Consider the following 26,236-nt stretch of genomic DNA (forward strand, 5'->3'; position numbering starts at 1 on the left):
CTTGTGGCAAAAATTAAACTTTTTCATTGACAATTATTCAGAATAAAACACATTCAATAGCAAGGGGGAAAATGCTTCTTCCCCTTTGCACAGCCATTGTACTGAAGTTCTGCACACAGCGAGAGCTGATCTGATTACATTAGTTTTAGACTATTCGTATATAATCATAACTAATAATACACATTATCATTGATACCACTGGATTTGCTGCATAAGCGAAGGCTGAGATCACATGCAGCGGTCATACTGCAGTATTTAAAGTGAATCTGTATGTAGGATCAACCCTCTTGGACCGTCTATATGGGCATGCAGGTCATACAAAGCTGAATAAAATGACACCTTGATGTCTTCAATCCCATGTCATGTTTCAGAGAAATCCATATTTTTCTTAATATGTAAATGAGGTGTTAAGATCTATGGGCCGGACACTGATCTCCCCGAGAATCTGTCTCCAGAGATCATTTTAAATGAAATATGCATTACCTGTGTAAGACATGTAATGACAGGAAACGACAAGCGTCAGATAACTGTGACATGTCTTCATTAATGGGTCCATATTACAGCTCCAACATCTAGACCCCATGTGATTCTTATACTTGACAATTCTCCCAAAACATCCAGGAGGTTTCCAGAAAAAGGGGGAACCTCATGGACTCCTGGAAGAGGTGGTAAATCTTTCAGATAATGCAAAATCATTTGGGAACTTTCCAGTAAGCAGTGCTCCCCATAGAGCAATGGTTCTCAACTAAAGTCCTCAAGACCCACCAATAGATCATGTTTTCAGGATTTCCTTAGTATTGCATAGGTGATGGAATTATTACCTGTGTAATACTAATGAAATGCTGCAACATGATCTGTTGGTGGCTCTTGAGGACTGGAGTGGAGAACTACTGCCATAAAGTTCTTTGATGGACCTCCAAATCTCTGCAAAGAGAAGAAATTCCAGAACTCCCTGAAAAGATTTTGAAAAGTAGGCAAACATGGTGGTTCTCCAGAAGTGAACTTAGATAATCAAAGAGTTCTATATTGATCTAAAACTGGCCAATGTAGTGCCGGCGTCCCTGCCCTCTGCTAGGCAGGGACGCTGTTCCCCTCACCGCTCTGCTCCGTGCCCGGCGTCCCTCTCCCGCTCTGCTGGCAGCGCGCGCTCCTTCCCGGCCACTGTGCTTAGGGCGCGCGCGCGCGCTCTCCCTCCCTCTTAAAGGGGCCGCGCGCGCCGTCCTAAGGAGTCCCCGGCCAATGGCCGGAGGACTTTACCATATATAAGGCACCTCCTCCAAAATGGAGGTGCCCGAGCAATGTTGTTTGCACCTGTGTCTCACCTGTGCTTCAGCCCTCAGGTCCCGTTGCCAGTTACCTGCCAGTTACCTGCCAGATTCCTGCCTGATTACTTGCTACCTGCCTGCTAGTCTGAGGTCCGACGGTCTGCCTTACTAATCCTGTCAGTCTGTCTAAGGACCAGCCTGCCTGCTCACCTGGGAGCGCACATCAGCTACCTGCCTGCTTGCCTGTGGTCCAACGGTCTGCCTTCCAACTCCTGTCAGTCTGTCTATGGACCAGCTTGCCCGCTCACCTGGGAGCGCACATCTGCTACCTGCCTGCTAGCCTACCTGGAGGCTCCGCCGTCACGTGCTGTGACCACCTGCCTGTCCAGTGACTCCTGCCCGCTCACCTGGGAGCGCTCATCTGCTACCAGTCTGCTTGCCTACCCGGAGGCTCTGCCGTCACGTGCTGTGACCACCTGCCTGTCCAGTGACTCCTGCCCGCTCACCTGGGAGCGCTCATCTGCTACCAGTCTGCTTGCCTACCCGGAGGCTCTGCCGTCACGTGCTGTGACCACCCGCCTGTCCAGAGACTTCTGCCCGCTCACCTGGGAGCGCTCATCTGCTACCAGTCTGCTTGCCTACCCGGAGGCTCTGCCGTCACGTGCTGTGACCACCCGCCTGTCCAGAGACTTCTGCCCGCTCACCTGGGAGCGCTCATCTGTCGCCTGTCCGCTGGTCTTCCTGGAGGCTCCGCCGTCACATGCTGTGACCACCCGTTCATCCAGAGACTCTCGCCTGCTCACCTGGGAGCTCACGTCTATCTTCAGCCGCCACAGGTCGTACCAACCCTATACCTAGAGACTGCCCCGGTCACTTGCCGTGACCTCCAGCCCGTTCACTCAGAGACTGTCCCGTTCACTCAGAGACTGTCCCGTTCACCTGCTGAGACTTACAGCCCGTCTTCCCTGGTTGCCACCCGCTCCCTTACAAGGACCGCCCCCTTGTATAGTAGCTCAGAGGTTCCGCCTCCCAGACCCGTTACAGCCAAACACATTATCTTTTCCCCCTATCTCCCCCATAATTAAAAATGCTCGCCAAAACGCTCCTGTATTCTTTATGAAAGAGCCACTGTCAGCTGATTTCTGACCCAGACAAAAGGATTGGCTGTTAAAATTTAACATGCCAGATCCTTCACTTCCTAACATTACCAGGAGGCCCAAGTACACATTGGATGGTCAGCCTATCCCGTCGAAATCAGAGAGTTTGGTTGACTTTTATCTAATGCATATTGGGGCCTTAAGTCTCTGTGACACCCCAGGGGTCTGGTTGCCACAGTAATAGAGATATTATGTCTGAGAGCAAGTGGGAGGTTTCTCTGGTCAGGATCCCTAAACATGCAACACGGTCCGCCCAGACCTGGGAGGGGAGGAATCTGCCCTTATAAACTGGGTCTGGGGTGGGATTAGAGCAGTCAGAGCCTGGAGAGGGAAAGCAAGAACAGGAGCTCTGGAGGAGCAGAGGCAGAAGGCCAGGGGCTTTGAGCAGAGATATAGCTCACCCTGGCTGAGTACACTAAAACCGGACACAGGAGTACGAGGCTGTGGGGATTGATCTACACCCAGCAGCAGAAACCAGCCGGCAGGGGATTCCAGGTCCTCTGGCCATAGAAGCCCGGAGGCTCAGTCACAGAGAAAGGACCAGCGCCGCCATCCAGCAGCGGAGGCTAACAGAAGGCCCCAAGTCACCAGCCATACGGGTGAGCACCACACGGTATACTCAGGGACGTGGGCTACTTGTAAACGCTGACAGCAAGGTAGCCAGGAAGAGTGCAGATTAACGGGGAGGCCTACAACTCCACCTGGCCAGGGGAACTCCTGCTTGCTCGCAGACTGACCAGGCCCCTTATACTAGCCAGTACTCCCGGGAGGGTCCGCCTTGTACCATCAGTAAAGACCCTGAACTGCACCTCACGTCTCTGTGATTCCTTGCCGCTCCAGCACCATTAGCACTGGGACCCTCACACCATCACTCCCATCATCTTCCACATTAGCTGCCCTGAGGCAATACTTCTCCCGTGGGGAGTCATCCCATACTCGGCTGCGCAAACAACATCAGCCTCAGCGGTCTGCAGCGCAGCGGCGGTCCCCACTGACCGCAATCCACGGGTGGCGTAGTCGGACACTTATTACAACATTTAGACTGCCACTGGTTTGACCACCCTGGGCACGGACCGGGTCACCGCCACACGGAGACTACAACCCCCAGCATCTCAGCGATCCGGTTCTGGGTTCCCCTGCACAACACAGGCCCAGGGGGCGCGTCAACTTTGGCGTAGTCGGCAGGATTTCGTGCCCGCAACCACCGGGTACTGCGTGCCTGAAAAAGAGACTTTTATACTTACCTGTGGTGAAGTTTCCCGCCGCCCGGAGTCGTTTCCCGCCATCCGGAGCCGATTCCCGCCATCAGACGCCATCTTGGACCGTTTCCCGCCGTCTTCTGCCTTCTTCCCGCCATCCGCAGCTGCTTCCCGCCATCGGACGCCATCTTCGGGACGCCGAGCAGGAAGAAGACGGGCGTGGACGCCGAAAGCGCGTGGGATCCGAAGCTCCGCCCCACACAGTGACGCTGCGCAAGGTCCTGGAAGGGAGGAAGAGCGACGCTGACGTCATCGGAGCGCGACGCCAGGTCCTCAACCCCGACGATCGACTGCGGAGCCGCGGCCTACGGAAGAAGAGAAACGCAAGGTAGGCCATGGTCCACTAGGGGGGAGGAGGATGCCGGACACCGAGGGGAGCTCCACTGCCACAGCCACCGCCAGCGCCACCGCTGCAGCAGTCATGCCATTCACCATGCCCTATATCCCGGGGGCAACCTGGCTACCCCAGTACTCAGGGGAGTTACATACTCTAAATGACTTTAGAGAAAGACTGGATAGCCTCTTCCAGGTGTACCCCCTCACAGAAGAGCAAAAAGTGAGCATCCTGGTGGCCCAATTAATCGGGGCAGCCCAAAGGGAGGTAAAGTCCTGGCCACCTGGGAGGAAGAGGACTGTCAGAGACATACTAACCCGGCTGAAAGACACATTTGACACCCGCACCTCAGCCGAAATAAAACTAAGATTTTATGGGTGCAAACAACGGGCACATGAGAGTATAAGAGACTATGCTCTAAACCTACAAGAGGCCCTGAGAGCCATTAAGCAGGCAGACCCTGACAGCGTGGGAAATGAAGATAAGCTGTTGACTGAACAATTTATTGAGGGTCTACTGTGCAATGCCCACCGAACCCAGTTGCGGGCAATGGCCTTACAGGACCCTGACCTGGACTTTGCACAGTTCAAGGACAGAGCCATCCGGGTGCTCCGAGAACCGGCACCAGGTGGCGCTGTGACCCACAGGCGCCCTGCTATCACTTACCACCAGGAGACGGCGCCCTTGTCTGCAGGGCCTGTGGGAGCTGATGCGCAGGCTTTAAACAGTGACCCGGCTACAGACCTGCACCATCAGGTCCAAGAGCTGACTAAGAGCGTTGCCGCGCTAACCAGAACTGTGCAGTCTTTACAGGTCTCTTCTCCAGGAAAGATCCAGCTGGCATCCGGACCGGAGGACGTCCCGTGGCACCGACTGAGGAGGACCCCACTGGCCAGAGGAAGACCCAGCGACAGATACAACGAGGACGGACGACCCATCTGCCGCCGCTGCAATCAACCCGGACATGTGGCAAGGTACTGTCATTTAAATGGGCACAATGTGGGGTAGAGGGCCAACCCCCAGGCATAAGACCATCAGGCCCATCAAACTGGCGTGATAAATACGTAGGGGGACGTCCAATCTTGCCTGTGGTACTGGATGGCATTCCTATGAGTGCCCTACTAGACACCGGGTCACAGGTCACCACCATCCCGTACGTGCTCTTCAAGCAGTACTGGAATGACTCGGACATAACCCGCTACCCAGATGACGACCTGAGTATCATCGCCAGCAATGGTCAGCCCGTGCCGCAGGTGGGATTCAAAGAGGTGACCATTAAGATCGGTAAAGTCGAACTGGCGGCACAAGGACTGATAATAGTGGACATAGACCGTCATGAGAGTCACCCTAGAATAACCTTGGGAACTAATGTGATTGAAAATTGTCTTGCAGAGGTGATTCTCATTTTACAGCAGGTTGCCAAGAACGCCAGTTCCGGCCAGCAGCGTGTGCTCCAAAAAGAGATCCGGGCACTGATGAAGCGGCAACAGGTGGAACTATCTGGTGGTGAGATAGGTAGCGTGAGAATGTGTGACCCGTTCCCTTTTGCCATGCCCCCAAAAAGTGAGATGATGATTTGGTGCCGGGCAGCTATTGGTCTAAGAGGTAGAGACTACCAAGCAATGGTAGAACCCGTCTACTCAGACAGTAGGCCCACCATTTTGACAGCACGGGGGGTGGTCGATGTACGCCATGGGAGGGTGCCCATTCGCATCATAAATATCGGGGAGAGAGAAGTACACCTGCCCCGGTATGCCACGCTAGCCAAATTGTTCACCATAAACCAGAATTCTGTACAGGCCGTGGAACCCTTGCCTCCATCTCAACCAGAGGAAGGTAACGGCTCTAAGAAACCAATGGAGGACTGGTGTCAGCAACTGCATTTGGGTACTGACTCCACTCCCTCACACCAGAAACAGGGAGTCTATCGGGTGGTTCGAGAGTACGAGAGAGTGTTTAGTAAACACCCGCTAGACTTCGGGCGAGTAAAGGGGGTAGAACACCACATCCCCACGGGAGACCATCCTCCCATAAAGGAGAGATACCGACCCGTATCCCCGGCACACTACCAACACGCCAAGGGGATGCTTAGAGACATGAAGGAGGCTGGGGTAATCAGGGACAGCTGTAGCCCCTGGGCAGCTCCACTAGTCTTAGTGAAAAAGAAAGACAACACCATGAGAATGTGTGTAGACTACAGGAAGGTCAACCGTATCACACACAAAGATGCGTACCCGTTACCAAGGATAGAAGAGTCCTTAGCTGCATTAAAATCTGCTAACTTCTTCTCTACTTTGGATCTCACTAGCGGGTACTGGCAGGTTCCTGTAGCAGAGGCGGACCGGGAGAAGACCGCATTCACCACCCCGATGGGTCTCAGTGAATTTAACTGCATGCCGTTCGGGCTCTGCAACGCACCAGGAACCTTCCAACGGTTGATGGAATGCTGTCTGGGACACCGGAACTTCGAGACGGTCCTGTTATACCTGGACGATGTCATCGTCTATTCCAAGACCTACGAGGACCACCTGAAACACCTGGCAGAAGTGTTTGAAGCTCTGGCAAACTACGGCCTAAAGGTGAAACCCTCCAAGTGTCACCTCCTGAAACCAAAGGTGCAGTACCTGGGACACGTGGTGAGTGCTGACGGAGTGGCTCCCGACCCTGATAAGATCACCGTAATTAAGGACTGGCCAAGACCCTCCAGCATAAAGGAAGTGCGGCAGTTCCTCGGGTTGGTAGGCTACTACCGAAGATTCATTCCCGGTTTCACCAAAATGGCAGCCCCTATGCAGGACCTCCTGATAGGTCAATCTCGGAAAGCCAAAAACCAGAAGCCGCCCTTTAGGTGGGAAAAGCTGGAAGAGGAGTCCTTCTGCCAGCTGAAGATGGCCCTCACGGGGGATGAAATCCTGGCATATCCAGACTACAGCCAGCCCTTTATCCTCCACACGGACGCAAGCAACATCGGGCTAGGAGCCGTACTGTCCCAGATCCAGCAAGGGAAAGAACGGGTAATCGCTTACGCCAGCCGAAAGCTACGGCCCACGGAGAGGAACCCTGAGAATTATAGCTCATTCAAGCTGGAGTTCCTGGCAGTAGTGTGGGCAGTGACCGAACGTTTCAAGCATTACCTTGCCTCCTCCAAATTCACCGTGTACACGGATAACAACCCGTTGACACACCTGGACACTGCAAGGCTCGGTGCCCTGGAACAGAGATGGATGGCCCGCCTGTCCAACTTTGAATTCACCATCAAATACCGGGCAGGACGCTCAAATGCCAACGCGGATGCCCTGTCTAGAATGCCGAACTTACCGGATGTAGGGGAAGATCCAGAAGATCTGGAAGAAGTTGAGCTCCCTGCTTTCCACCGTCATGGGATTACCCTGTATTCCCACCGTGTGAAGGACAGGCGCTCCGTGACGTTCAATCCCTTGCCCCACTACAACTGGGCGGAGACGCAAGACAGTGATCCCGCAGTCCGTTTGGTGAAGGAAATGCTGACCCAGGCCGATGCCAGTCTTGACCCAGACCCTCCGGAGGAGACCAAGCAACTGTGGAAGGAGAAAAGTAAGCTGTTCCTCTACAGGGAGAAGCTGTGCCGGAGAATGGTTAACTCTCGAACACATGAGTTGACCTGGCAGGTAGTGGTCCCAAGACGAGACGCGGCTATGATTCTGGAGGCATACCACAACGGAGCAGGGCATTTCGGATGGAAGAAGCTGGAGTTCTTGTTGCGTGAACGGTTCTACTGGGTAGGCATGAGAGGAGCCATCGAGAGGTGGTGCAGAGACTGTGGCCCGTGCCACCTGAGAAGAAAGGACCGTGCCAACCAGAAGACTCCCTTGCAGCCCATCATCACCAGACAGCCACTGGAACTGGTAGCCCTGGACCATGTGAAACTGGCTCCAAGCAGATCTGGGTATGTCTACGCCCTCACAGTCGTAGATCATTGCTCCCGGTTCCTGGTGGTGGTCCCGGTCAAGGACTTAACGGCTCAAACAGCAGCTAGAGCCTTCCAGCAGCACTTCTGCCGTCCACACGGGTACCCGGACCAAGTGTTGACAGACCAAGGACCAGCCTTCGAAGCGGAGGTCTTCCAGGAGTTCTGCAACCTGTATGGCTGCAAGAAGATAAGAACAACGCCCTATCACCCTCAAACCAATGGACTCTGCGAGAAGATGAACCAGGTGGTGATAGATCTGCTAAAAACATTGCCCCTGGAAGAACGCAGTCTGTGGCCTGAGAAACTGCCCGATCTGGTGGACCTGTATAACCACATCCCTGTAGGTTCCACCAACTGTACCCCGGCTTACCTAATGAGAGCAAGACCTGGTAAGCTGCCTATTGACCTGGATATGGGAGTCCTGACGCCTGAGGACACCTTGCCAGAGGCAGACTGGGATACAGAACGGCAGCAGCAGTATCGGAAAGTACAGGAGAGCGTCGAGCGAAGTCTGTCTCAAGCTAGAGAAAGGCAAGAGAAGGCTTATAACCAGTATGCTCCCGCTGTTCCCCTGGTACCTGGAGAGCAGGTCTTGAAGAGGAAGAGGCGGCTCCACAAGTTGGACGACCAGTGGGAGAAGGACCCGTACACCGTACTGCCATCAAGCCATGAGAACCCAAAAATCTGCGTAATCAGTAAGGATGGAGGAGAAACCACAGCCATTGTCTCCAGAGACCACCTGAAGAAGTGTCCCGAGCAGCTGCAAAGCCCTGAAGAAGATCAAGAAAACCCTCAACCCGCAGAGGAAAGGGAAGAAATGATCAGTACCGTACTCGGAGACTTCCCCCGGTCTTGGACACAAGTAAACGGCGCTGTCGTGGTACCCGTCCTCACCTTTCTCCAGCCAGCCCCGCAAGTGCCTACAGAGGAACCGGTAGAGCTGGAAGAGCAGCCGGCCCAAGAGGCAGAAGAGTCCACACCAGCAGTACAGGAGGAACAACCCTCTGCTATTAGTGAGCCTGCCGTGCCCCTAGTGAGCCAAAGAGTGCGCAGAGAGCTGCCCAGCTTGCCCATAACACCTCCTACACCCTGTAGTGCAGAACCAGTTAGTGAGCTCCGTAGGTCCACTAGAGTCACTAGAGGTCAGATGCCCGCTCGCTGGAGAATCTAAACCAATGCACTGTAAAGTTGACTGTTTATTGAAAAATGTTTATGGTTTATGTTTGTTGCCTGTTTCTAATTATGTTTCTCAGTTACCCTGCAGATTTATTTGGACTAACAGGTTATGGACACTGGATAACCGGAACAGTTTTGTAGATAGTTGCACCTTGGTGCCTCTTGCAAAGACGGTCGCAGAAGAGAAAACCTGTCTGGCGTGGCCTCCTTGCGGCCCAAAGTAGTTAGTCTACCCTTGCAGCCACGCCCAAGGACAACGCAAGGGGTTTGCTTTGGACAGGTCCCCTATTCTGTGCCAAGACTTCGCCTTGTTGGGTGACATGGACAGCCCCTTTGTTTCATAAGCTTCACCTTGGGTGATATGGACACCCTGTCACGGAAACGCCGTGACCTCTACAGACTAAAGTTTCTTGTGAATATGTTATTGTATTATTGTTATACCTTGTATTTATGTTTCTTTAAAAATGTGTTTAGTCCCGGAGTACTAAAATTTACTAGGGGGGAATGTGACACCCCAGGGGTCTGGTTGCCACAGTAATAGAGATATTATGTCTGAGAGCAAGTGGGAGGTTTCTCTGGTCAGGATCCCTAAACATGCAACACGGTCCGCCCAGACCTGGGAGGGGAGGAATCTGCCCTTATAAACTGGGTCTGGGGCGGGATTGGAGCAGTCAGAGCCTGGAGAGGGAAAGCAAGAACAGGAGCTCTGGAAGAGCAGAGGCAGAAGGCCAGGGGCTTTGAGCAGAGATATAGCTCGCCCTGGCTGAGTACACTGAAACCGGACACAGGAGTCCGAGGCTGTGGGGATTGATCTACACCCAGCAGCAGAAACCAGCCGGCAGGGGATTCCAGGTCCTCTGGCCATAGAAGCCCGGAGGCTCAGTCACAGAGAAGGGACCAGCACCGCCATCCAGGAGCGGAGGCTAACAGAAGGCCCCAAGTCACCAGCCATACGGGTGAGCACCACACAGTATACTCAGGGACGTGGGCTACTTGTAAACGCTGACAGCAAGGTAGCCAGGAAGAGTGCAGATTAACGGGGAGGCCTACAACTCCACCTGGCCAGGGGAACTCCTGCTTGCTCGCAGACTGACCAGGCCCCTTATACTAGCCAGTACTCCCGGGAGGGTCCGCCTTGTACCATCAGTAAAGACCCTGAACTGCACCTCACGTCTCTGTGATTCCTTGCCGCTCCAGCACCATTAGCACTGGGACCCTCACACCATCACTCCCATCATCTTTCACATTAGCTGCCCTGAGGCAATACTTCTCCCGTGGGGAGTCATCCCATACTCGGCTGCGCGAACAACATCAGCCTCAGCGGTCTGCAGCGCAGCGGCGGTCCCCACTGACCGCAATCCACGGGTGGCGTAGTCGGACACTTATTACAACATTTAGACTGCCACTGGTTTGACCACCCTGGGCACGGACCGGGTCACCGCCACACGGAGACTACAACCCCCAGCATCTCAGCGATCCGGTTCCGGGTTCCCCTGCACAACACAGGCCCAGGGGGCGCGTCATCTCATCCAACAGTATTGTGGGAAGTCGAGGCCTTACAGCTATAATATGGACCCTAAGAAATAACAGTATTATGGATATCTAAATTGCTTTTAAGATAGTGTTTAACCTCCCCAATAATTGTGCAGTGTAAACAGGCTGCCAATCACTCGATGAAAGAGGAAAACGCTCGATGAAAGAGGTGAAATGATCTTTTGGATTGCCTAAAAAAAATTATCGTTCTCGGCAGCACATTGTCCTGTTTAAAGAGGACCAGGACTGAAAAGAACATTTGAAGCCTCTGCTCTGGATGAAACTGAAGCGCGGTTGGCCTCACGAAACAGACTTTTAAATGACTGCTGACTGCCAAACATGTTGACGATCGACGATCATTTAACTCCACTGGTCAACTAGTGTAAATGCACCTTTTTTTCTTTCACTACTCCATCCTCATACTTTCCTTTAGGCCTCACTCAGAAATTCATTTTTTGTACACAAAAAAAAGGAACAAATTTCTGCAGTATTTTGGATGATATTTTCATCAGAGGTTGGTCAGTATCCCTGTTTTTACCATTAGTGTTCCATCAGTGATTTTTTTTAAATGCCTAAAAAAAGAAAAATAACAAAGTAGCTCCTACCCATTCCAATATTAAAAATGGTGAGCACATGGACAGCTGTGACTTTCACAGACCCATAGACTTGTACGGCTGATTTTGACTCATGTATCCGTGATTTTTTTGCAGACATTGGGTCTGCAGAAAAACATAGACATGTGAACTGCACCATAGACTATAATGGGCACATGTTCAATCCATAGTAATCAATGATAGAACATAGACGTCTGAATGAGGCCGTTGGGTTCATTCAGATATCAAATTCTAGCTTTATTTTTTGTTCGGATAGAATTTGCACCGATTATAGTACATGGGGCTCTTCACACATCCATGTATTTTTGTGTGAAGATCTGTCCGATTTTGCTCTGAATCATGGATCAAAATCTCTCCAATGCAAGTTGATGGCTCAATGAAAAATAAAATTTGGACGGCAGTCGGATGCCATCTGTGTGCTGTCAGCTTCTCACACACTGAAGCTTGAGAAACCTCCATTTTATTTTTTTTCATATGAGAAAAACTGATGAAACTCTGATTGTAAAAACTAACACACTGACCAAACTCTGATGATAATGTGATCCAAAAAACTGACTTCTGTGTAAGGTGTGCAGGGCAGTAGTGATGGTCGAGGGGCTATGTTCCCATGCCCTGGCACCCTACAAATAAAGAGTGTCCCAGTCCCTTAGTGTCACGCTGTGTACTAAGCAGTGTACTCCCATCCAGGTAGGAGGCCTCCGCTGCATTCACGTCTTTTTGGTCCAGGAACTGCTGCACACAAATCAGGGGACATTCGCTTCTTATCAAACAGTCCAACTTTACTTAACAGTTTGAGTTTAATTGATGATACAACACAGTACATTTCCATGTTCTCCATTAATTCAGCCTGAGCTATATCTTCGCTTAATTGCTCCTTTAGCCCCTGGGATACTCCGTCCGGCTCTGCAGTATTAACAAAACCTGTCCCGTCTCCCTCATCCGTTTCCCCGTCCGGCATCCACTTGTTGGAAGGGAATAAAGCACGCTTCTCAGTGCCTAGTTTAGGCCATGCATGTTACAGCTGAAGATTGTTGCTGACGTTCTCATACTGCCAAAACAATCCGTACTTCTTGTGCCCTCCAACCCTCTGGCCTTGAACTCTTACTAAACCTTATCTATCTCTCAATCTAATCTAACCAGGAAGTGCCCCCCATTTTATATGGGCCCCGCCACCCCCATACTGGGCTGGTCCCAAACATATCAACTAAATCTAACCTTGTGCTCCACTTCCTATACCTCATATGCCAGTCTCTACATCTATCAGCTTTATACTATATCTTATGTCCTCATGTATCTAAAGTCACTAGCTATCTCTAACCTAAACATTAAACTATATCCTATACTTCTTTATATCTTATACACAAATAACATTGTACATTAATCACAATACATTAGGAGAATCACATACGTTAGTGTCTATAAAACTCTATGCAGTGTAACATCACAACAGTCACAAAATGCAATCAAATCGCATATAAGAACACACTCCGTTACAAACGCTATTTTAAAGGGGTTGTCCACTACTAGGACAACACCTTCTTGAACTAATTGTTTGGGCCCGATAAAATAAAAATGCTTATACTCACCTCCCAAACTTGCACCATTCCCGCGGTGTCAGTGTCGAGCCCAGGGGATGGGGAGGACTCGGCGCCCGGGCCTCGTTGGTAGCTTCAGGGGATGTCGCGGTAGTCGGCTCCCGGGCCCTTACTCTGGGCCTCTCTTTTAAAAGGGTGGATAATTAGATAAAAGTTCGTGACGCCACCTGTGCTGTGGCAGCCCACTGAGGCCGGTGTGAAGGCAGCTTTTTGGTGGTATAGCTCCCGACAGGTGGAGCTAGGCCTCAGGGCAGCGTAGGAGAAGGGGGGATGCAGGACAGGGTGACCCAGCCGGGCCTGAAGAAGGATAGGCAGACACACAGTTCACTTCAGTACCTTTTACTGATGGATGTTCAGGCACATTCCGGAGCACTGTAGGGTGAAGGGTGCATTTCAGGATCCTCCCCAGTGAGCGGGTGTAGGGCCTCCTGTTTCTTGCCTTTGTGTAATAAGTTTCTGACCTGCCTGGAGCTAGGCCTAACTCTGTCTCTGTCCTGCACCGGCTGATTTTGTGGTAGGGCCTTCTCTTGGAGTACACACTCCCAGCTTGCGGGGCCTCTGTGGCTCCTGGCTCTGTTACGTATCAGCTCTTGGGTGATCCTGGGACCTGAAGTCTTCCAGGGGTCTCCGGTTGTCTCTACAGGGGGGATATACGACCCTGTAGACGCGGACCCGGTTTCCGGTATATGTTTTCTGGGGTGAGCTGGTTAAGCTCCTCTGCCCCCAATGCTACTCACTCCTCTAGCCTTCGGCCTACTCGGGGCCCTCACTAGGCTATACACACTAGCGGCAGCTTGCCGCGCTTCACCGCTCTTATGGTGTCGGCACATCTTAAGCTCACTATGCTGAGCTACAACTGAGTCTGGACTGGGCTCCACTGCAGGCTGACCTCTCTCAGGCTTAACTACTGCAGGAGCTCTCTCAACAGGCTTGACTCTCTGTCGACTCCAGACTGAGCTGCCTAGCTCCACCTTCCCTATTTATATCCCTACGGGCTCCCTCTGGTGGTCTGAGGTGGAAGGTGGAGGTATGTGTGTGCTGTGGGGGCCTCTTATGGAGGAATCCGTTCATGCACCCCTCTAGGATCTGTGGCACTCAAGCGCAGCAGGGGCGCCACATCAGCACTCGCAGTCCCGGGGATCCCGTGCTGTTGTTGTGACACGTGACGCTGGTGCCCAATCAGCACTGGGCGTCAATGTCCCCACCTACGTACGGACTGAGCATGAATAAGAAGTCCTCTAACTTCCTATTTATGTTCAATCCGTACGTAGGTGGGGACAGTGACACCAGTGCTGATTGGGCGCCGGCGTTATGTGTCATTCCACTGCATCACAGCCCCGGAACCGCGAGTGCTGACACTGCTGGAATCGGGGACAAACAATTAATTCAAGAAGGCGTTGTCTTAGTAATAGACAACACCTTTAAGGAGTAGAAGCATATGACAGTCCCTGTCACAACCTTACATCTGAATGAGCCATTAGGGTGATGTCTTGCCTTTTTAAGGTTCATTCAAGATTACTTCCCATTTTTGTCTCTATGTGGAGCCTCACTAATGAATCTCGATTTGTTTTTATACTTCTTTTTTATTATTTATCTCTACTTTATTCAGTGCTGACTACAGTGTGGACTATAATGTAAAACTATAAGACAAAGATATACTGTAGATGAGGTACTGTGGGTTCCCAGCATTGTAAACACAAGGCCTTTCTCCTCCTCACTGCAAGTATTCCTAGCTAAAGAGCTTTCTACAAGAGGCTGCTCCATAGCAACCAGAGACCTAGCCATCTGCTGCCTCGTCTTCAGTCTGCTCCATTTACACAAACAAGCTGAAAAAGAGAACGTCATCGCGGCCACAGCCCGAGCTCGATACAACTAATTGCCTTCAGAGCAGCCACCTCAGAGAGGGACATTCTCAGTTATAGATAATCATTGCAGAACACGCAGTAGCTTGGACTAAAATGACCCATTTACATAAACCTTCTATGTATTACACCAGATTCAGCATTTGATCAAATTGCAAATTTGACAGAATACAATGAAAAAATGCATTCACTTATTATTTTCTTGTTTTTCCCCTCATAAATGTAATCTTCAAGAGATCGATTAGCCAATGTATTCTAAATGTAAACCAACTCGCAGATTGGTAAGTACTACAGTGAAAACGACAATTAGCTAGCACAGTTGCAAAATTAGTATAGTTACCTCATTATTTGGTATTTAAAGATAGTACTCACCACATGGCATAGCAAAGGTTTTTTTTCTGTAGACTCAATCTTAAAGGTAAGTTCACCTGGAGTATTTTTATGAGGATTTTAAAGTGGATCAGCTTCAAAATCCACAAAAAAAAAACCTCCTGCTGAACATAAAGATCCATTACATGATGTAGTAACAGGTCACACTAAAAACAGAGAGAACAATCACTGGAGAAGGACATTATGGTCGGAAGAATAGAAGGAACAAGGCGAAGAGAAAGACCAGCAATCCGATGGCTTGATACTAAAAAGATGACAACGGAGAAGACCCTGGTGGACCTATCTAGGCTTGCACAAGATCGATCTTCCTAAAGATCGTTCATCCATCAAGTCACCATGGCTCAAGATAGAGCCAAAGGCTGTTAAAATAAAAAAAAAGAAACCAATGATGAGCCTATCAACTACCAAGAACTAGTCATAGGCATGGCAGCAACATCAGGGCTGAATGGTTGGCTCTGTTATCTTGCCTTTTCTCTCAATTTTGATTCATGTTTCTGTGAATTTCCTCAGTTCTCAGAATTCTTTGTAAACTCCAAAAAACATACTGATAACCAGTAATGAAAACCAGAGTACTAAGCAAAGGGGGCAATGGTATAATCATCCAGGGACGGCTTAGCTGTTAAACCATGAAAGAGGATCTTTAGTAGGGTCATTGGAGCCCTTGAAGTAGATTGGTTCGGCTCATGCCACCCATGGATTGCTGTCTGTCGTTTGCAGTATGTCAGGCAGCTGTGGGATCTCTCGGTAATATACTTGCCTAAAATTTCACCTGACTCTTTCTGTGAATGTCATAGTCATGTGGTTTTAAATAAAACTGTGGCCATTTATCACCAATATAATGTCTTGTGTATTTTATTTAAATCATAGAATTACTATGGTATGAGTCATGTGCTAATGAATGAAGGTCCATCCCATATCCAGAAGTCATGAATCAGCCCATCACCTGGACTGATTGAAGGTGTCTACAGAGAAAATCAGGCTCTCAAGGGAAGGACCGATCCACAAATCAACCTTGCCTAACATTACATAAAAATTCAGAAAGGAAAAAAAGGAATTACCAGAGCCATTAGACAACTATACTTCATTTTTTCACTGCAGCATACTGATGGCTTATCCACTAGAGAAGAGAATGTGAATATCACGGATTATAAGTCTAAGATGGATGGAAAATGGAAGTAGTGAGTATTTTGATCCCCTAAAGGATGGAGGAGACATAAGTTTATAAGTGAAATGGAACTTTGGAATAAATATGTCAGGGCTTATATTATACATCTAGACTCGATGGGGAAAGTATTGCTACAACAATGTTATTTCAGACTGCTATTTGGGTCCTGAATTGGATGCTACAACAAAGAATAATGGAAAAGTGCGCTCCTATGTGCAGTAGTCATACATAATGGAATTATTATTATTATTATTTATATAGCGCCATTGATTCCATGGTGCTGTACACAAGAAGGGGTTACATACAAAGTACAGATATCACTTACAGTACACAAACTAATAATGATAGACTGGTACAGAGGGAAGAGGACCCTGCCCTTGCAGACTTACATTCTACAGGAACGTGTAGGAACGATAGAGTTTCTCTGCACAGAGGAAGAATTCATGGACAAGATGTCCCTAATGTGCTTTTTAGATCTCTCCACGTCTTGTACAGGGAGGCAGTATCGGGACAATTTATACAATATAAAGTTATGCCATGTTGCAACTGCTCTTCCGTCATTTTAAAGTGCAATTAAAGGTGCAATTTTGTAACTTTAAGGCCACGTGCACACATTTAGTATTTGGTCAGTATTTTACATCAGTATTTGTAAGCCAAAATCAGGAGTGGAAGAATTAGAGGAAAAGTATAATAGAAACATATCACCACTTCTGTGTTTTCCACCCACTCCTAGTTTTGGCTTACATATACTGATGTAAAATACTGATCAAATACTGAATGCATAAATGTGGCCTAAGACTGAGAAAATTGCTGTCATGCATCTAAAGTTTTCTCAGGACAGATGGACAAAATAATGTATACAGACAAGTATGAACTTCTTACCCTACAACAATATTTTAAACCAAAATTACTGCCAAATCAGCATCTACCACCAAGCCCAGGTCATAGAGTATTATTACGAGTACCTCATGAGTGGAAATAAGAAACCCTGATCTAAAGGGAATGTTTAAATGCTCACAGAATCATTTGTAAGAACAATCGTACCTGCTGATTGCCCAGTCAAACAGATTCCGCAAACAAAGTAGTGATAATCCGATTGTTTATCACTGATTACACTTTTATGCTGAACACAAAGTGCTCGTTGGCCAGCAGTATATCCACCGTCGAAAACTGGGAATATGCTCCCGATAATAATGCAAAAGATTTCAACGACTGTGTGAAACCCTCTCTATAGTTTACACATGTAAACATAATTAAATGAGCGCTGATTGACTTGCTATATTTTTGATTTGATACATTTCCCTCTTCAAGCAATTTATCTGGCTGTGTAAAAGGACCCAAAGGCTCAAATGCCCTGTGCATGGAAAATGCTCAAACCCTTCTGTATTCAGGATAACTGAGAAAAATATTTATCAAAATGGACTAGAGGCCCCATACACATTAGATAAAAGTGGGCCAAACCCACCGGGAACTACGGTTTCTTTGTTGTGTATGGGGGCCTCCCAGCTATCCTCTGAGATGAGGACGGTGGAGAGAAGGATTGGACAGTTTCGTTAGTATTTTAACATCTTAATGATCATTTTGCTTTCAGTGTGCATAAGCCGCTGCCTGTGGAAATCACATGAATGTTCAACCAAGATGAGGGTTCATGTGTATGGGGAGTTGAGAGAGACAGCCGTCTGCCGAAAAATCAGTCGGCCAACAGTTATCTCATTTATATATCCAGCCTAACAGTTAAACAGTCTTTGTTGCCACTATCGACCAATTACAGCACAGCTTACATTTTTACTGAGCAATTTAAGAAATGAAAGGCTAGCTCTGATTCGTTCCTAAGGGCAACAAAGAAAATTTTGTTAAATGAGGTTAAATGTATAATAACAACTTAAAGGAGTTTTCCCATAAACAAATGTTCATTTTATTCACTGGATCTTGAATTAAAAATAAGATCCACAATTGTATGTGAATAAATAAAATGTTCCTGTGCTGAGATAATCTTGTAAATGAGCCCCTGCTGTGTACTGTGTAATGGCTGTGTCTGACCGTGCAAAAATTATGCGTGGCCAAATTATGCGCAAAAAACCTTCATTTTTCAAAGTGACATTAGTCTAGATACAATATTTCTTATATATTCATGTATGGAGTGCCGAAGTTCTTTTTGCAATTGAGATTACTCTTTTCTTCAGAGCACCCGAATAGACCAGTGAGCGACCCCTCTCTTTTTTCTATTAATCATTTTTGGGATCCCGCTCCTGGAGCATTGCAGCAGGTACGTGTTCACACTATTAGAAGTTTGACAGCCTTTTTTCTGACCATGTGTCCCTCCCATTCAGTCACAGGTGGTTTTAACTAGCTCTACCAGCCCATACATTGTAGGTTAAAAGCCCAAGCAGAGACATATTGTCCATACAGGCTTACAGCCCAAGAGTGGCATATCTAGTGGTAGCGTAGCGTAGTTTCCCATCATACGAAGGTGACCTTGTCGTGGTTGATGGGCACACATAAATTGGCCAAATTATGCGCAAAAAACCTTCATTTTTCAAAGTGACATTAGTCTAGATACAATATTTCTTATATATTCATGTATGGAGTGCCGAAGTTCTTTTTGCAATTGAGATTACTCTTTTCTTCAGAGCACCCGAATAGACCAGTGAGCGACCCCTCTCTTTTTTCTATTAATCATTTTTGGGATCCCGCTCCTGGAGCATTGCAGCAGGTACGTGTTCACACTATTAGAAGTTTGACAGCCTTTTTTCTGACCATGTGTCCCTCCCATTCAGTCACAGGTGGTTTTAACTAGCTCTACCAGCCCATACATTGTAGGTTAAAAGCCCAAGCAGAGACATATTGTCCATACAGGCTTACAGCCCAAGAGTGGCATATCCAGTGGTAGTGTAGCGTAGTTTCCCATCATACGAAGGTGACCTTGTCGTGGTTGATGGGCACACATAAATTGGCCAAATTATGCGCAAAAAAACTTCATTTTTCAAAGTGACATTAGTCTAGATACAATATTTCTTATATTTTCATGTATGGAGTGCCGAAGTTCTTTTTGCAATTGAGATTACTCTTTTCTTCAGAGCACCCGAATAGACCAGTGAGCGACCCCTCTCTTTTTTCTATTAATCATTTTTGGGATCCCGCTCCTGGAGCATTGCAGCAGGTACGTGTTCACACTATTAGAAGTTTGACAGCCTTTTTTCTGACCATGTGTCCCTCCCATTCAGTCACAGGTGGTTTTAACTAGCTCTACCAGCCCATACATTGTAGGTTAAAAGCCCAAGCAGAGACATATTGTCCATACAGGCTTACAGCCCAAGAGTGGCATATCCAGTGGTAGCGTAGCGTAGTTTCCCATCATACGAAGGTGACCTTGTCGTGGTTGATGGGTACACATAAATTGGCCAAATTATGCGCAAAAAACCTTCATTTTTCAAAGTGACATTAGTCTAGATACAATATTTCTTATATTTTCATGTATGGAGTGCCGAAGTTCTTTTTGCAATTCTGACCGTGCAGGAACATGGTCTGATCATACCACATCTCCTGGGCAGGGGAGGAAGCAAAAGAGTATACAGACAGGATAGCATGGGATCACAGCTGATTCTTTCTTTGAAGTAAAACATTGTTTAAAAACAGACAGGGAAATGTTTTACCTCACAAATAGAATCAGCTGTGATCCTGTGCTGTCCTGTCTGTATACTCTTTTGCTTCCTCCCCTGCCCAGGAGATGTGGTATGATCAGACCATGTTCCTGCACGGTCAGACATTACACAGTACACAGCAGGGGCACATTTATAAGATTATCTCAGCACAGGAACATTTATTTAAATCACATCCAATTGTGGAACTTATTTTTATTCCAGAATAAAATGAACTTTTGTTCGTGGGAAAACCCATTTAAAGGCCTCACATTAGCACAATGAGCTTTTATCTCTAAATTCTGCATGATGGAATCCATTAGTGATAGTTTACAAATCCGTGAAAATACCAATAACATAACACACATTGACATAAAGTTATATGCCAGTTTTCCTGTTACATAAATTATAAATCCAGTCTGAATTAGGTTACTCAGGAAATATCAAGCATTTCATAAGGCTGCATAATGATGTCTAGATGTATCACCGCTACCGCACAGTATGTCCAGATTAACAATGGTTTCATCTGTTGTTAATGCCATTACATATAGGATTAGGCCATTTAATTTCCCGACATTATGAAAATCAAGGAATACAGTACGCCCAAGGCTATAGGATGTCATCTTATGTTCTCCACCTTTGCCAGATGGATACTTGATGGAGTATAAACACATTGTATTTACCTGGAAACACTGATGCAAATTTACACTCCATGAATGACAGGTGCAGCCATGATCACCCTACCTACGCCAATGTAAATCAGCGAAGCCAAACCATTAAGGACATCACATACACATACCCATCAGAGGATGCAGCCATTGCAGAACAAAGCTCCCCTGATGCCATAGCCTTGTATCTAGATACCTTATCCAAGACAGAGTATCTCGTTGACAACCAGGCATCCAGCACCCATGGCACCCTACGCCCCAAACTACACCTCTAACATGGTACATACGAATTTTATAATTTTAACGCAAATTCATATCCTAATAGACACACAAGCTTTAGGACGCCAGTCATTTTTGTTTCATCTCTGAATTGGGATAATGCAATAGTTCTACCTCCAGTCTAACGACAGCCCTAAAACATACGGTATATATCACCCGCATAACAGTCTTTTCTTACCCGTCAGTAAAAATAGGCCTAGCGATGCTCCTTTTAATAGCCTAGTCCTTTGAAACCAAGCAGAGACAGATCCCTTCTCTACGCCTCATTACAAAACGATCAACGGTATAAAATAAAGCCATTCGAGAAACCCTCGTTGCAATGACACACACAACAAGCACATAATACATCCAGCTAATAAATTAATCATAAGCCTGAATCATGCTGTTCCTCTTCCTATAATAACACTGCATTAGGTAGGTGATCGGATGCAGTATATTTCGCCATGTGCTGGGTTTTATAGAGGGAGCTGCAATGTTTTCCTGGCCTCGCTTGCTGTAAAAAAGCAATCGAAAGGAATCAATGCTAAAAAGGCTCCTACAAAGAGGTTTTAAGAAAAGGCTTTAGCGAGTTTACCTTAGCTACAAGCAGAGGAGAGGCAGATCTCTTCTGTATGTATGACTGTCACCGAGGCTGGTACTGAGGACTCAGTGTTCACAGCGAGGGGGTTGGGAGGAGTGGGCAGATCTCTTCCATATGGGGAGGGAAGGATTGTGTTATGTGTGTTCTAAAATGGATCTAACATCCGCCTAAATGGAAGTGAGAGGGATTAAAGGCTATACATTATTCATCTTGTGGTTAAGGGAAAGTTGACAGATTAATTTGCAAGGTAGGGGGCATTCCCACACCAAGGCTTCTAAGCTTTACTTTATTTATTTCCACTGGCAAAAAATGTGTCCTTTTTTAGTGTTTTTCCAAAACTGGAAAGATAATTTTACATTTTGTAAGATTGTATCTGTGGATATGAGTTAGCAATTGATTTCAAATTGTTGCTTCAGTAAGTCCTATATCACTGATGACGAACCTTTTAGAAGCCGAGTGCCCAAACTGTAACCCAAAACCTACTTACTTATCGCAAAGTGCCAATAGGGCAATTTAACCTGAATACTAAGGTTTTTGTCCCAATTCTGGAATGACGTTCCCCATCCTGGAATAATGCCCCCATCCTGGCATAATGTTCTCATCATGGTATAATGTCCCCCATATTGGTATAATGTCCCCCATCTTGGCATAATGTCCCTATTCTGGTATAATGCCCGGATCCTGGTATAATGTCCCTATTCTGGCATAATACCCCCATCCTGGTATAATATTGCTGTCCTGGTATAATGTCCCCCATCTTGGTATAATGTCCCCCATCTTGGCAAAATGTCACTATTCTAGTATAATATCCCCATCCTGGTATAATGTCCCCAATCATGGACCTCTTCCATTCGTCTCCTGGACACATTTTAAAAAGAAACAAATGATGATACTTACCTTCCTCCACTACCACACCATGCGGTGTCTTTTTCTGTAGCTGGCTCAGGATCTGGCAGCTGACTGCGATGTGCCGGTTTGGGTACCATATTACATCACCGCCATACGTCACGCGTCACTGGCAAGATGATGTCTGCTGACGACCTCTGATTGGTCGGCGGTGTGTATTGCAGTACAGGGAATGGGCGGGTCTCTGTGCCACAATACAGTTCACCTGACGCACATCCAGATGAAATTGGCATCATTGTGTTATGATCTGCTACAGGGACTAAGGAAAGACAGGAGATCTGTCCCTACAATAGAACTAAACTAGATCCCTACGATGTAACGGGGAACCTGATCCTGCGATCAGACCCGCTAAAGTCCTCGGCTAGTCTGTACGAAGACCTATAGATGTGAGGGAGGGATCCCTACAAGAACTAGGGACTGGGATATGTTGGACACCTCCTAGCAGAAATAGTAGCAGTCAAAGATAAACACACAACAAAAAGCATAGAGGTCAGAAGACCTAGCAAAACTAACAGAGAACGGCAACAGAGCACCAAGCTAGCTCAAGAGTAGTAAATACAATGAAGTCCAGCAAGGCCAGGAGGGCGGAGCCGGATTAAATAGGCAAAAATGGTCATGTGACCAGCAAACTAAAAAAAAACTAACAGGAGAGTTCTAACAGTACCCCCTCTTCTAAGAGGATCCTCCGGATCCCCTAGGCCCAGGCTTACCAGGAAACCTCCTGTGAAAAGCTCTGACAAGTCTGGAAGCAGAAACATCATCCGCCCTCACCCATGAGTTATCCTCAGGTCCGAAACCCTTCCAAGCGACGAGATACTGCAAACTCCCTCTATACCGTCTAGAATTTAGGATGCGGGAAATTTCATATTCCCCGTCCTCCACCACCGGAGGAACAGTGGCAGAGGCGTCACCATCCGACACATCAGCTTTTTTCAACAGAGAAACATGAAACACCGGGTTAATCTTCCAGGACGTAGGAACCTCCAACCTAACAGCAGATTGGTTAACTATCTGAAGCACCTTAAAGGGCCCTACGAATTTGGAACCCAATTTTTTAGAAGGAATCCTCAATCGCAGATTCTTAGAGGACAACCAAACCATGTCACCAACAGCAAACAAAACCTCTTGCCGTTTCCTATCAAAGTACCTCTTAGATTTTTTGCTAGCCTCCTGAAGATTACCACGCACATCCATCCAAACTCTCTCCAAATCACCGGAAAAACTCTCCTCCTCAGGCACAGCCGAAACCAATTTGGAGAATGACCCAAAAGACGGATGTCTCCCAGAACAACAAAAAAAAGGCGAACACCCAGCAGAAGAGGATGTATGGTTGTTAAGAGCAAATTCAGCAAGTGACAGAAACTCAGACCACCCCTCTTGATTGTCTGCCACAAAACAACGCAAGAACTGCTCAACATCCTGGTTCTTCCTTTCTGTCTGGCCATTAGACTCAGGATGATATCCGGATGAAAACGACAAATGAACTCCCAACCTGTCACAAAAGGCACGCCAAAAACGAGCCACGAACTGAGGTCCCCTATCAGAAACAATGTCAGTAGGAACACCATGTAGTCTGACAATTTCCTTGACAAAGGCCTTAGCGAGTGTCTTAGCGCAAGGCAGTTTGATGAAGGGAACCAAGTGACACATCTTGCTAAAACAGTCCACGACCACCCAGATGACCGTGAAACCTTCAGAGGGGGGAAGGTCAGTAATAAAGTCCATAGCCAGATGTGTCCAAGGTGCACTAGGAACCTCCAGAGGGCAAAGCAACCCCGCAGCAGGAGCATGCGAAGACTTGGATCTAGCACACACAGTACATTGGCGCACCCACTTAATGACTTCCTTCTGCCATCCAGGCCACCAAAAACTGCGACCCACAAGTCTCTTGGTCTCAGAAATTCCTGGATGACCTGCCAACCGAGACTCATGACACTCAACAAACAAATCTCTCCTAAAGGTCCTAGGCACAAACAACCTCCCATGGGGAGTGTTAGATGGGGCATTCTCCTGAGCTTTAAGAATCTCATCCTCCAAAACGGAGTCCAAAGCAGCAATCGCAACACCTTCTTGTAAAATGCTCTCCTCTTCCTCCTCAACACCGACCATGGGAGAAAAGCTGCGAGACAAAGCATCCGCTTTAACATTCTTGGTACCCGGGATGTAAGTAACGGAAAAATTAAACCGCGAGAAAAAAAGTGCCCACCTAGCCTGACGGGCATTCAAGCGCTTGGCAGCATCAAGATAGATCAGATTTTTATGATCAGTGAAAACCTGAATGGGAAATTCAGCACCTTCCAAGAGGTGACGCCAGTGTTCAAATGTGAGTTTAATCGCCAGCAATTCCCGATTACCAATATCGTAATTAAGTTCAGTCTCAGAAAATTTTTTTGAAAAAAAGGCACAGGGATGTACTCCATCCTTGTTTTCCTGAGACAACACCGCACCGATCCCCACCGAAGAAGCATAAACCTCAACCAAAAACGGCTTAGTCACATCAGGCTGCATAAGGATGGGAGCAGAGGTGAACCTCTCCTTTAGAAACACAAAAGCTTCAATGGCCTCAGAAGTCCACTGAACCGCATTAGCACCTTTCCTGGTGAGATCGGTCAGCGGTTTGACAATAATAGAAAATTTTTTTATGAATTTTCTGTAATAATTGGCGAAACCCAAAAACCTCTGTATCGATTTCAAACCAATAGGCCTAGGCCATTCCTGCACAGCTTGAACTTTAACCAGGTCCATCTCAAAACCTTCACTGGAGATAATGTAGCCCAAAAAACGAATTCTCTGTACAGCGAACTCACATTTCTCCAGCTTAGCAAAAAGCGAATTGTCCATTAGTAACTGTAATACCTCACGTACGCTCCCCCAATGAGACTCCAGATCAGGCGAATAAATCAGAATGTCATCCAAATACACAACCACATTTTTGCCGATTAAAGGTCTAAGGATGTCATTAATAAGATTCTGAAAAAATGCTGGAGCATTGGTAAGACCAAAAGGCATCACCAGATTCTCAAAATGACCCACAGGAGTGTTAAAAGCAGTCTTCCATTCATCAGCCTCCTTCATGCGCAACAAATTGTATGCCCCCCGGAGATCAATTTTAGAGAACCACTTGGCCCCCACTAACTGGTTAAATAAATCAGGAATCAATGGCAGTGGGTAAGGATTGCGTACAGTAATTTTATTAATCTCACGAAAGTCCAGACAAGGACGTAAACCGCCATCTTTTTTTTTTACAAAAAAAAATCCAACAGCCACAGGAGACTTGGAAGGCCTAATGTGACCGGCGGCCAAGCTTGTCTGTATGTATTCCTCCAAAGCCTTTCTCTCAGGAATAGTAAGATTAAATAAACGACTTTTATGAAGAGTCGCTCCAGGGACAAATTCAATGGTACAATCATAGTCTCTATGGGGAGGCAAAATTTGTGACTCCTCCTCAGAAAAAACTCTCCAAAAATCCTGAATAGGTACAGGTAATTCCCCTTTTTCCACTGCAGCAATACGTCCGTTACAACACTTGTCATAACACTTAGGGCTCCAGGACTTAATTTCATTGGTAGACCAATCCAGTACAGGATTGTGCAATTTTAACCAGGGTAACCCCAATATTACTGGAGAAGGCAAATTATCCAATACCACCAAATCCAAATTCTCTTGATGAATACCATTAATAGTGAGGGGAAATTCACAGACCTTATGAGTAACACTCTTCAAGGGAGAGCCATCAACAGAAACCACAGCAATAGGGGATGACAAAGTTTTAGGTTCTAATCTAAGTTTTTCCAAGAATCCCCCATCAATCACATTCAGAGTAGAACCACAATCCACAAATACCCGAAATTCAATTAATTCATCCT

General features: G+C 47.3%; 1 protein-coding gene across 1 annotated transcript in view; it reads right to left on the minus strand.

The window, feature by feature from the left end:
- PRNP (prion protein (Kanno blood group)) overlaps nucleotides 1–21,604 on the minus strand; it is a 32,712-nt gene extending 11,108 nt beyond the window's left edge. Inside the window, exon 1 of the mRNA XM_073653657.1 lies at nucleotides 21,459–21,604. The gene's annotated coding sequence lies outside the window, so the exon portion shown is untranslated. The remainder of the gene's footprint in view (nucleotides 1–21,458) is intronic.
- Nucleotides 21,605–26,236: the final 4,632 nt, after the last annotated feature.

Source organism: Phyllobates terribilis, unplaced genomic scaffold (assembly GCF_046119375.1).
Source record: "Phyllobates terribilis strain yellow unplaced genomic scaffold, ASM4611937v1 Scaffold_11__3_contigs__length_659146591, whole genome shotgun sequence".
Classification (NCBI taxonomy): domain Eukaryota; kingdom Metazoa; phylum Chordata; class Amphibia; order Anura; family Dendrobatidae; genus Phyllobates; species Phyllobates terribilis.